Here is a 12,164-nt window from a genome sequence, read left to right as displayed (position 1 = left end):
ATTGTAGGGGTGCTGAAGGACATACAAAAGACCATGAGGGACACTGTGGCACTCCCAGGGGCCCCTGACACTAGCGTGGATGATGAACTGCCCACCACCTCCGCCAGCGCTAGTGGACAGGACGCCCCGCCACAGGACCACCACACCAGCCCCCCACCCCCTGCAGACGGAGAACCACCCCGCAAGCGGTCCCTGAGATCCAGGAACAGGACAGAGCAAGATGGCAAGACCCCCGCCAGGAAATGAGACCACCCTGATTGTCTTCCCACTGTCCCACTTTGTTACCCTGTCCAGATTGGAACTGCCCCAGCTCCACTTCCTATGCCCATATGGGCAATGCACCTGTGAGACTAATAAACTGGACTCTGCCATGGACATTCCTCCACCATCACCCATCACCATTTTGCCACCCCCTCCAATAATTAGCACTTCAATAAACACCCTTGAACCCAAAACAATCTGGAGTCAGCCTGTGATTTAGAAAATGTGTATTAGCTATGACAGTGACAAAATCTGTTCTCAATAGTAATGTCAACATACCTATGTCACACATCACAAGTCCATGAAGGATGCAAGCAGATGACACACGTTGGTAACCACACCTGTGAAACCGTAATGGAAATGTATCACTCAGCAGATACTACTTCAAATTGACAGACAGGATAGAGGTAGAAGTGTGAAAGTGAATGCAATAGTAAAAAATAAATTCTCACCTGTGTGTCAATGGAAATATTGCTGTATGACAGAGTCCCTGTTATCAATGTCTTCTTCCTCTGCTTCCTCCTCATCACTGTCCACAGGCTCCACAGCTGCCACAACACCGTCATCTGGACCATCCTCCTGCAGAAAAGGCACCTGGCGTCGCAAAGCAAGATTGTGAAGCATCGAGCAGGCGATGATGATCTGGCACACCTTCCTTGGTTAGTAGAATGGGGAACCACCTGTCATATGGAGGCACCTGAACCTGGCCTTAAGGAGGCCAAAGGTGCGTTCGATCACCCTCCTAGTCCACCCATGGGCCTCATTGTAGCGTTCCTCTGCCCTGGTCCTGGGATTCCTCACTGGGGTCAATAGCCATGACAGGTTGGGGTAACCAGAGTCCCCTAATAGCCACACCCGGTGCCTCTGGAGTTGACCCATCACATAAGGGATGCTGCTTTTCCGCAGGATGTAGGCGTCATGCACAGAGCCAGGGAACATAGCATTTACCTGGGAGATGTACTGGTCTGCCAAACATACCATCTGTACATTCATCGAATGGTAACTCTTCCGGTTCCTGTACACCTGTTCACTCCTGTGGGGGGGGGGGGGCAAAGCCACATGGGTACCATCAATGGCACCTATGATGTTAGGGATATGTCCCAGGGCATAGAAGTCACCTTTAACTGTAGGCAAATCCTCCACCTGAGGGAAAACGATGTAGCTCCTCACGTGTTTCAGCAGGGCAGACAACACTCTGGACAACACGATGGAAAACATAGGCTGGGACATCCCTGATCCCATGGCCACTGTTGTCTGAAATGACCCACTTGCTAGGAAATGGAGCACTGATAGCACCTGCACTTGAGGGGGGATTCCTGTGGGATGGCGGATTGGTGACATCAGGTCTGGCTCCAACTGGGTACACAGTTCCTGGACTGTGGCACGGTCAAACCTGTAGGTGATGATTAAATGTCGCTCCTCCATTGTTAACAGGTCCACCAGCGGTCGGTACACCGGAGGATTCCGCCATCTCCTCACATGTCCCAACTGACGGTGCCTAGGAAGGACAACAGCGACCACAGAGTCAACAAATTCTGAGGTATGTACCCACAGCTACACAGAATACGACACTAAATACAATATCCTTCCTGTATGTGTGTTGAGTGTAGGCCTAGGTATGTGTGACACAGTTGTAAATGAAGCCATGTGGGCCCCTGAAATGGTGGCTGCCTGACCTCTAAAGTGGGACAATGGGATGTGAGGTAACTGCGCTGGCGTTGTACACCGTCGTGGTAGGCGGTCAAAGACCGCAGCGCAATGCTGCATTGGTTAACATTGGACCCTAAGGGTCCCGGAGCCAATGACGAAGTGCGCCGGCGGTGATAATACGCACCGCCGCGGACGTCACGGCCGCGGACGTGACCGCCATTTTCTATCTGTTCAATCACTTGATACCTGATCTTCGATAGGAGAGGACCTATACTGCAAGTGCTGCTGTGACCTCGGTCTGGAAGAGACAATGGCTGGTGCGTCTGGGGAAAGGGCCCCTGCCTTCACTGCACAGGAGTTGGAGAGGCTCGTGGACGGGGTCCTCCCCAGTACACGCTACTCTACGGTCCTCCAAACCAACAGTTAAGTACACAGGGAGCACGTTGTATGGGCAATGCCTGGGTGGAGATGGCTGGATGTCAGTAGGAAGGGGGCAGAGTCCTGCGAGCATGTAGAAGTGTGATTGCATGTGCCACATGGCAAGGGCAGGGATGTGGGCCACTCACTTTGACGGTGCTGTTGCTAATGACTTCTCTTCTTCCCCTGTACATGTCATGTAGGTCAGCGCCCACCAGAAGAAGGATATTTGGCGTGCCATCGCAAAGGACGTCCGGACCCTGGGGGTCCACCAGAGACGGAGCACCCACTGCCGTAAAAGATGGGAGGACATTCGCCGCTGGAGCAAGAAGATGGCGGAGGCTCAGCTGGGGATGGCCTCCCAACGTGGGAGGGGTGCCCATTGAACTATGACCCCCCTGATGTTCCGGATCCTGGCGGTGGCCTACCCTGAGTTGGATGAGGGCATCACAGCAGACACAAGGGGGTGAGTACACTCACATTTTCATGACTTTGCGTGCAGTGGAGGGGTCTGGGTGGGGGAGGAGGGCTGTGGGTTTCCCTAGGCCAGGCAGAGTCCCTGTTATCAATGTCTTCTTCCTCTGCTTCCTCCTCATCATTGTCCACAGGCTCCACAGCTGCCACAACACCGTCATCTGGACCATCCTCCTGCAGAAAAGGCACCTGGCGTCGCAAAGCAAGATTGTGAAGCATCGAGCAGGCGATGATGATCTGGCACACCTTCCTTGGTGAGTAGAATAGTGAACCACCTGTCATATGGAGGCACCTGAACCTTGCCTTAAGGAGGCCGAAGGTGCGTTCGATCACCCTCCTAGTCCGCCCATGGGCCTCATTGTAGCGTTCCTCTGCCCTGGTCCTGGGATTCCTCACTGGGGTCAATAGCCATGACAGGTTGGGGTAACCAGAGTCCCCTAATAGCCACACCCGGTGCCTCTGGAGTTGACCCATCACATAAGGGATGCTGCTTTTCCGCAGGATGTAGGCGTCATGCACAGAGCAAGGGAACATAGCATTTACCTGGGAGATGTACTGGTCTGCCAAACATACCATCTGTACATTCATCGAATGATAACTCTTCCGGTTCCTGTACATCTGTTCACTCCTGTGGGGGGGGACCAAAGCCACATGGGTACCATCAATGGCACCTATGCTGTTAGGGATATGTCCCAGGGCATAGAAGTCACCTTTAACTGTAGCCAAATCTTCCACCTGAGGGAAAACCATGTAGCTCCTCACGTGTTTCAGCAGGGCAGACAACACTCTGGACAACACGTTGGAAAACATAGGCTGGGACATCCCTGATGCCATGGCCACTGTTGTCTGAAATGATCCACTTGCTAGGAAATGGAGCACTGATAGCACCTGCACTTGAGGGGGGATTCCTGTGGATGGCGGATTGGTGACATCAGGACTGGCTCCAACTGGGTACACAGTTCCTGGATTGTGGCACGGTCAAACCTGTAGGTGATGATTAAATGTCGCTCCTCCATTGTTAACAGGTCCACCAGCGGTCGGTACACCGGAGGATTCCGCCATCTCCTCACATGTCCCAACTGACGGTGCCTAGAAAGGACAACAGCGACCACAGAGTCAACAAATTCTGAGGTATGTACCCACAGCTACACAGAATACGACACTAAATACAATATCCTTCCTGTATGTGTGTTGAGTGTAGGCCTAGGTATGTGTGACACAGTTGTAAATGAAGCCATGTGGGCCCCTGAAATGGTGGCTGCCTGACCTCTAAAGTGGGACAATGGGATGTGAGGTAACTGCGCTGGCGTTGTACACCGTCGTGGTAGGCGGTCAAAGACCGCAGCGCAATGCTGCATTGGTTAACATTGGACCCTAAGGGTCCCGGAGCCAATGACGAAGTGCGCCGGCGGTGATAATACGCACCGCCGCGGACGTCACGGCCGCGGACGTGACCGCCATTTTCTATCTGTTCAATCACTTGATACCTGATCTTCGATAGGAGAGGACCTATACTGCAAGTGCTGCTGTGACCTCGGTCTGGAAGAGACAATGGCTGGTGCGTCTGGGGAAAGGGCCCCTGCCTTCACTGCACAGGAGTTGGAGAGGCTCGTGGACGGGGTCCTCCCCAGTACACGCTACTCTACGGTCCTCCAAACCAACAGTTAAGTACACAGGGAGCACGTTGTATGGGCAATGCCTGGGTGGAGATGGCTGGATGTCAGTAGGAAGGGGGCAGAGTCCTGCGAGCATGTAGAAGTGTGATTGCATGTGCCACATGGCAAGGGCAGGGATGTGGGCCACTCACTTTGACGGTGCTGTTGCTAATGACTTCTCTTCTTCCCCTGTACATGTCATGTAGGTCAGCGCCCACCAGAAGAAGGATATTTGGCGTGCCATCGCAAAGGACGTCCGGACCCTGGGGGTCCACCAGAGACGGAGCACCCACTGCCGTAAAAGATGGGAGGACATTCGCCGCTGGAGCAAGAAGATGGCGGAGGCTCAGCTGGGGATGGCCTCCCAACGTGGGAGGGGTGCCCATTGAACTATGACCCCCCTGATGTTCCGGATCCTGGCGGTGGCCTACCCTGAGTTGGATGAGGGCATCACAGCAGACACAAGGGGGTGAGTACACTCACATTTTCATGACTTTGCGTGCAGTGGAGGGGTCTGGGTGGGGGAGGAGGGCTGTGGGTTTCCCTAGGCCAGGCAGAGTCCCTGTTATCAATGTCTTCTTCCTCTGCTTCCTCCTCATCATTGTCCACAGGCTCCACAGCTGCCACAACACCGTCATCTGGACCATCCTCCTGCAGAAAAGGCACCTGGCGTCGCAAAGCAAGATTGTGAAGCATCGAGCAGGCGATGATGATCTGGCACACCTTCCTTGGTGAGTAGAATAGTGAACCACCTGTCATATGGAGGCACCTGAACCTTGCCTTAAGGAGGCCGAAGGTGCGTTCGATCACCCTCCTAGTCCGCCCATGGGCCTCATTGTAGCGTTCCTCTGCCCTGGTCCTGGGATTCCTCACTGGGGTCAATAGCCATGACAGGTTGGGGTAACCAGAGTCCCCTAATAGCCACACCCGGTGCCTCTGGAGTTGACCCATCACATAAGGGATGCTGCTTTTCCGCAGGATGTAGGCGTCATGCACAGAGCAAGGGAACATAGCATTTACCTGGGAGATGTACTGGTCTGCCAAACATACCATCTGTACATTCATCGAATGATAACTCTTCCGGTTCCTGTACATCTGTTCACTCCTGTGGGGGGGGACCAAAGCCACATGGGTACCATCAATGGCACCTATGCTGTTAGGGATATGTCCCAGGGCATAGAAGTCACCTTTAACTGTAGCCAAATCTTCCACCTGAGGGAAAACCATGTAGCTCCTCACGTGTTTCAGCAGGGCAGACAACACTCTGGACAACACGTTGGAAAACATAGGCTGGGACATCCCTGATGCCATGGCCACTGTTGTCTGAAATGATCCACTTGCTAGGAAATGGAGCACTGATAGCACCTGCACTTGAGGGGGGATTCCTGTGGATGGCGGATTGGTGACATCAGGACTGGCTCCAACTGGGTACACAGTTCCTGGATTGTGGCACGGTCAAACCTGTAGGTGATGATTAAATGTCGCTCCTCCATTGTTAACAGGTCCACCAGCGGTCGGTACACCGGAGGATTCCGCCATCTCCTCACATGTCCCAACTGACGGTGCCTAGAAAGGACAACAGCGACCACAGAGTCAACAAATTCAGAGGTATGTACCCACAGCTACACAGAACACGACACTAAATACAATATCCTTCCTGTATGTGTGTTGAGTGTAGGCCTAGGTGTGTGTGACGCAGTTGTAAATGAAGCCATGTGGGCCCCTGAAATGGTGGCTGCCTGACCTCTAAAGTGGGACAATGGGATGTGAGGTAACTGCGCTGGCGTTGTACACCGTCGTGGTAGGCAGGCAAAGACCGCAGCGCAATGCTGCATTGGTTAACATTGGACCCTATGGGTCCCAGGAGCCAATGACGAAGTGCGCCGGCGGTGATAATACGCACCGCCGCGGACGTCACGGCCGCGGACGTGACCGCCATTTTCTATCTGTTCAATCACTCGATACCTGATTTTTGACAGGAGGGGACCTATACTGCAAGTGCTGCTGTGACCTCGGTCTGGAAGAGACAATGGCTGGTGCGTCTGGGGAAAGGGCCCCTGCCTTCACTGCACAGGAGTTGGAGAGGCTCGTGGACGGGGTCCTCCCCAGTACACACTACCCTACGGTCCTCCAGACCAACAGTTAAGTACACAGAGAGCACGTTGTATGGGCTATGCCTAGATGGAGAGGGCTGGATGTCAGTAGGAAGGGGGCAGAGTCCTGCGAGCATGTAGAAGTGTGATTGCATGTGCCACATGGCAAGGGCAGGGATGTGGGCCACTCACTTTGACGGTGCTGTTGCTAATGACTTCTCTTCTTCCCCTGTACATGTCATGTAGGTCAGCGCCCACCAGAAGAAGGATATTTGGCGTGCCATCGCCAAGGACGTCCGGACCCTGGGGGTCCACCAGAGACGGAGCACCCACTGCAGTAAAAGATGGGAGGACATTCGCCGCTGGAGCAAGAAGACGGCGGAGGCTCAGCTGGGGATGGCCTCCCAACGTGGGAGGGGTGCCCGTTGAACCATGACCCCCCTGATGTTCCTGATCTTGGCGGTGGCCTACCCTGAGTTGGATGAGGGCATCACAGCAGACACAAGGGGGTGAGTACACTCACATTTTCATGACTTTGCGTGCAGTGGAGGGGTCTGGGTGGGGGAGGAGGGCTGTGGGTTTCCCTAGGCCAGGCAGAGTCCCTGTTATCAATGTCTTCTTCCTCTGCTTCCTCCTCATCACTGTCCACAGGCTCCACAGCTGCCACAACACCGTCATCTGGACCATCCTCCTGCAGAAAAGGTACCTGGCGTCGCAAAGCAAGATTGTGAAGCATCGAGCAGGCGATGATGATCTGGCACACCTTCCTTGGTGAGTAGAATAGGGAACCACCTGTCATATGGAGGCACCTGAACCGGGCCTTAAGGACGCCGAAGGTGCGTTCGATCACCCTCCTAATCCGCCCATGGGCCTCATTGTGCCATTCCTCTGCCCTGGTCCTGGGATTCCTCACTGGGGTCAATAGCCATGACAGGGTGGGGTAACCAGAGTCCCCTAATAGCCACACCCGGTGCCTCTGGAGTTGACCCATCACATAAGGGATTCTGCTATTCCGCAGGATGTAGGCGTCATGCACAGAGCCAGGGAACATAGCATTTACCTGGGAGATGTACTGGTCTGCCAAACATACCATCTGTACATTCATCGAATGATAACTCTTCCAGTTCCTGTACACCTGTTCACTCCTGTGGGGGGGGGACCAAAGCCACATGGGTACCATCAATGGCACCTATGATGTTAGGGATATGTCCCAGGGCATAGAAGTCACCTTTAACTGAAGCCAAATCCTCCACCTGAGGGAAAACAATGTAGCTCCTCACGTGTTTCAGCAGGGCAGACAACACTCTGGAGAACACGTTGGAAAACATAGGCTGGGACATCCCTGATGCTATGTCCACTGTTGTCTGAAATTACCTACTTGCTTGGAAATGGAGCACTGATAGCACCTGCACTTGAGGGGGGATTCCTGTGGGATGGCGGATTGGTGACATCAGGTCTGGCTCCAACTGGGTACACAGTTCCTAGATTGTGGCACGGTCAAACCTGTAGGTGATGATTAAATGTCGCTCCTCCATTGTGAACAGGTCCACCAGCGGTCGGTACACCGGAGGATTCCGCCATCTCCTCACATGTCCCAGCTGACGGTGCCTAGGAAGGACAACAGCGACCATAGAGTCAACAAATTCGGAGGTATGTACCCACAGCTACACAGAACACGACTCTAAATACAATATCCTTCCTGTATGTGTGTTGAGTGTAGGCCTAGGTATGTGTGACGCAGTTATAAATGAAGCCATGTGGGCCCCTGAAATGGCGGCTGCCTGACCTCTAAAGTTGGACAATGGGATGTGAGGTAACTGCGCTGGCGTTGTACACCGTCGCAGTAGCCGGTCAAAGACCGCAGCGCAATGCTGCATTGGTTAACATTGGACCCTACGGGTCCCAGGAGCCAATGATGAAGTGCGTCGGCCGTGATGATACGCACCGCTGCGGACGTCACTGCCGCGGGCGTGACCGCCATTTTCTATCTGTTCAATCACTCGATACCTGATCTTCAACAGGAGAGGGCCAATACTTTAAGTGCTGCTGTGACCTCGGTCTGGAAGAGACAATGGCTGGTGCGTCTGGGGAAAGAGCCCCTGCCTTCACTACACAGAAGTTGGCGAGGCTCATGGACGGGGTCCTCTCCTAGTACACGCTACTCTACGGTCCTCCAGACCAACAGGTAAGTACACAGGGAGCTAGTTGTATCGGCTATGCCAGGGTGGAGAGGGCTGGATGTCAGTAGGAAGGGGGCAGAGTCCTGCGAGCATGTAGAAGTGTGATTGCATTTGCCACATGGCAAGGGCAGGGATGTGGGCCACCCACTTCGACGGTGCTGTTGCAAATGACTTTTCTTCTTCCCCTGTACATGTCATGTAGGTCAGCGCCCACCAGAAGAAGGATATTTGGCGTGCCATCGCCAAGGACAGACAACACTCTGGAGAACACGTTGGAAAACATAGGCTGGGACATCCCTGATGCTATGTCCACTGTTGTCTGAAATGACCCACTTGCTTGGAAATGGAGCACTGATAGCACCTGCACTTGAGGGGGGATTCCTGTGGGATGGCGGATTGGTGACATCAGGTCTGGCTCCAACTGGGTACACAGTTCCTAGATTGTGGCACGGTCAAACCTGTAGGTGATGATTAAATGTCGCTCCTCCATTGTGAACAGGTCCACCAGCGGTCGGTACACCGGAGGATTCCGCCATCTCCTCACATGTCCCCGCTGACAGTGCCTAGGAAGGACAACAGCGAGCATAGAGTCAACAAATTCGGAGGTATGTACCCACAGCTACACAGAACACGACTCTAAATACAATATCCTTCCTGTATGTGTGTTGAGTGTAGGCCTAGGTATGTTTGACGCAGTTATAAATGAAGCCATGTGGGCCCCTGAAATGGCGGCTGCCTGACCTCTAAAGTTGGACAATGGGATGTGAGGTAACTGCGCTGGCGTTGTACACCGTCGCAGTAGCCGGTCAAAGACCGCAGCGCAATGCTGCATTGGTTAACATTGGACCCTACGGGTCCCAGGAGCCAATGATGAAGTGCGTCGGCCGTGATGATACGCACCGCTGCGGACGTCACCGCCGCCGGCGTGACCGCCATTTTCTATCTGTTCAATCACTCGATACCTGATCTTCAACAGGAGAGGGACAATACTTTAAGTGCTGCTGTGACCTCGGTCTGGAAGAGACAATGGCTGGTGCGTCTGGGGAAAGAGCCCCTGCCTTCACTACACAGAAGTTGGCGAGGCTCATGGACGGGGTCCTCTCCTAGTACACGCTACTCTACGGTCCTCCAGACCAACAGGTAAGTACACAGGGAGCAAGTTGTATCGGCTATGCCAGGGTGGAGAGGGCTGGATGTCAGTAGGAAGGGGGCAGAGTCCTGCAAGCATGTAGAAGTGTGATTGCATTTGCCACATGGCAAGGGCAGGGATGTGGGCCACTCACTTCGACGGTGCTGTTGCAAATGACTTTTCTTCTTCCCCTGTACATGTCATGTAGGTCAGCGCCCACCAGAAGAAGGATATTTGGCGTGCCATCGCCAAGGACGTCCGGACCCTGGGGGTCCACCAGAGACGGAGCACCCACTGCCGTAAAAGATGGGAGGACATTCGCCGCTGGAGCAAGAAGACGGCGGAGGCTCAGCTGGGGATGGCCTCCCAACGTGGGAGGGGTGCCCGTCAAACCATGACCCCCCTGATGTTCCGGATCCTGGCGGTGGCCTACCCTGAGTTGGATGGGTGCATGAGGGCATCACAGCAGACACAAGGGGGTGAGACTTTGCGCGCAGTGGAGGGGTCTTGGTGGGGGAGGAGGGCTGTGGGTTTCCGTAGGCCAGGGCGAGTTCCGTAGGCAAGGACCCTCCGGAATCCAGGTCATGTGCCACTCCACCCCACCTCTGTAGACTGCCAAGTACAGGTATACATGGCCTTGTGTCAGCTATGTGGGTAGATGACACTCATAGCCATGTAGGCCATATCCCATGAACTGCATCTGTAGAGGCCAAGAGTACGGCGTAGTGCAGTGGGCTGCTGTGTCTGTATTGTCCGCCAACGGTAGCGGTAAGCCATGCACTCAACATGTCTTTCTTCTGTTTCACCACCCCTTTTTGTGCTTTCCCTGTTGTTTTGTGCATCAGCATCATCAGGCAGAGGTACAGTGGCACCAGAGCACGAGGGGGCTGCATCCCACATGGCCATGGAGGGCCACACCACGGACACAGAATACACCAGTGGGACGGAGGGCGAGGGGAGCCTTACGTCGGTCACCGGATCAGCAAACAGCGACACAGACTCATCCTCCGATGGGAGCTCCCTTGTGGTGGCGGCACCATCTGTGCCCCCCACTTCTACAGGTACAGCAAGCCACCCCCCTACCAGCACCGCCCTCCCAGCAGCCCCTCAGCCTTCGCTCCATGCCCACTCATCCAGGAGGGTGGGCATCACCTTCGCCCAAGGCACCTCAGCCCCAGCCCCTGTCACCCCTGCTGCCCTCAGTGAGGAGGCCATTGACCTCCTCAGGTCACTCACTGTTGGGCAGTCTACCATTGTGAATGCCATCCAGGGTGTAGAAAGGGAGTTGCAACACACTAATGCATTCCTGGAGGGCATTCATTCTGGTCAGGCTGCCCATCATCGAACCCTGCAATCTTTGGCCTCAGCACTGATGGCAGCCATTGTACCTGTGTCTAGCCTCCCCCCTCCAACTTCCTCCACCCAGACCCAATCCCCTGTACCCCAGCCTATCCCAAGCACACCATCAGACCAGCCTGCACACACCTCAACACACAAGGGCATCTCAAGCAAACATAGGCACCACACATCCCACAGGCACTCACACAAGCATCACCCACATACAGACACAGCAACAATCACTGCCTCCACTGTGTCCTCCTCCTCGTCGTCTCCCTCCTCCCTCCCAGTCTCGTCTACACTCTCACCTGCATGCACTACCACTACAGCCACTAGGACTCGAACCAGAACACCCAGCACCAGACCCCGCTCACCTGCACTCACCACCCCCTCTACCATTTACACGTCCCCTGTGTCCTCTCCCAGTGTGTCTGTAACGCCCCCTCCAAAAGTACACAAACGCGGACACCCACACACCCAACATCCATCCACCTCACGACAGCCTCCAGAACCTGCACCTGCACCCAAATCATCTAAAGTTACACCTCCTACAACCACCTCCTCATCCTCCACTCCTAGACCCCCTCCAGCTACCCATCCCAGTGTTCGTCAGAAACTTTTCCTGAGCAACCTTGACCTCTGTCCCACCACCCCCACCCCTCCAATTCATAGGTCCCGTAGTAGCACCTCAGCCAAAAAAAGTCCGGTACCAGTGGTGCATGTTAGAGGTATGTGGAGTGCACCGGCCACCAGGGCAGCCAGTGTGACACGGAGCCAAAGCACTGCCAGTCCACCCCCTGTAAAGCACCAGAAGTTGGACAGTGCCCGACGGGAGAGGGTGAAGACTCCTGCTGGCAAAGCCTCCCACAAGGGTCCCGGGGGGAGTGTCGAGTCAGTTGTGACCCCTCCCAAGGTGGTGAAGGGGCAGACGAAGTCTCCAAAGTCTGGTAAGAGCAGCACGGTGGAG

This window comes from Pleurodeles waltl, chromosome 2_2 (assembly GCF_031143425.1).
Source record: "Pleurodeles waltl isolate 20211129_DDA chromosome 2_2, aPleWal1.hap1.20221129, whole genome shotgun sequence".
Classification (NCBI taxonomy): Eukaryota; Metazoa; Chordata; class Amphibia; order Caudata; family Salamandridae; genus Pleurodeles; species Pleurodeles waltl.
The sequence above is the reverse complement of the archived record's forward strand: the minus strand, read 5'-3'. Positions refer to the sequence as shown.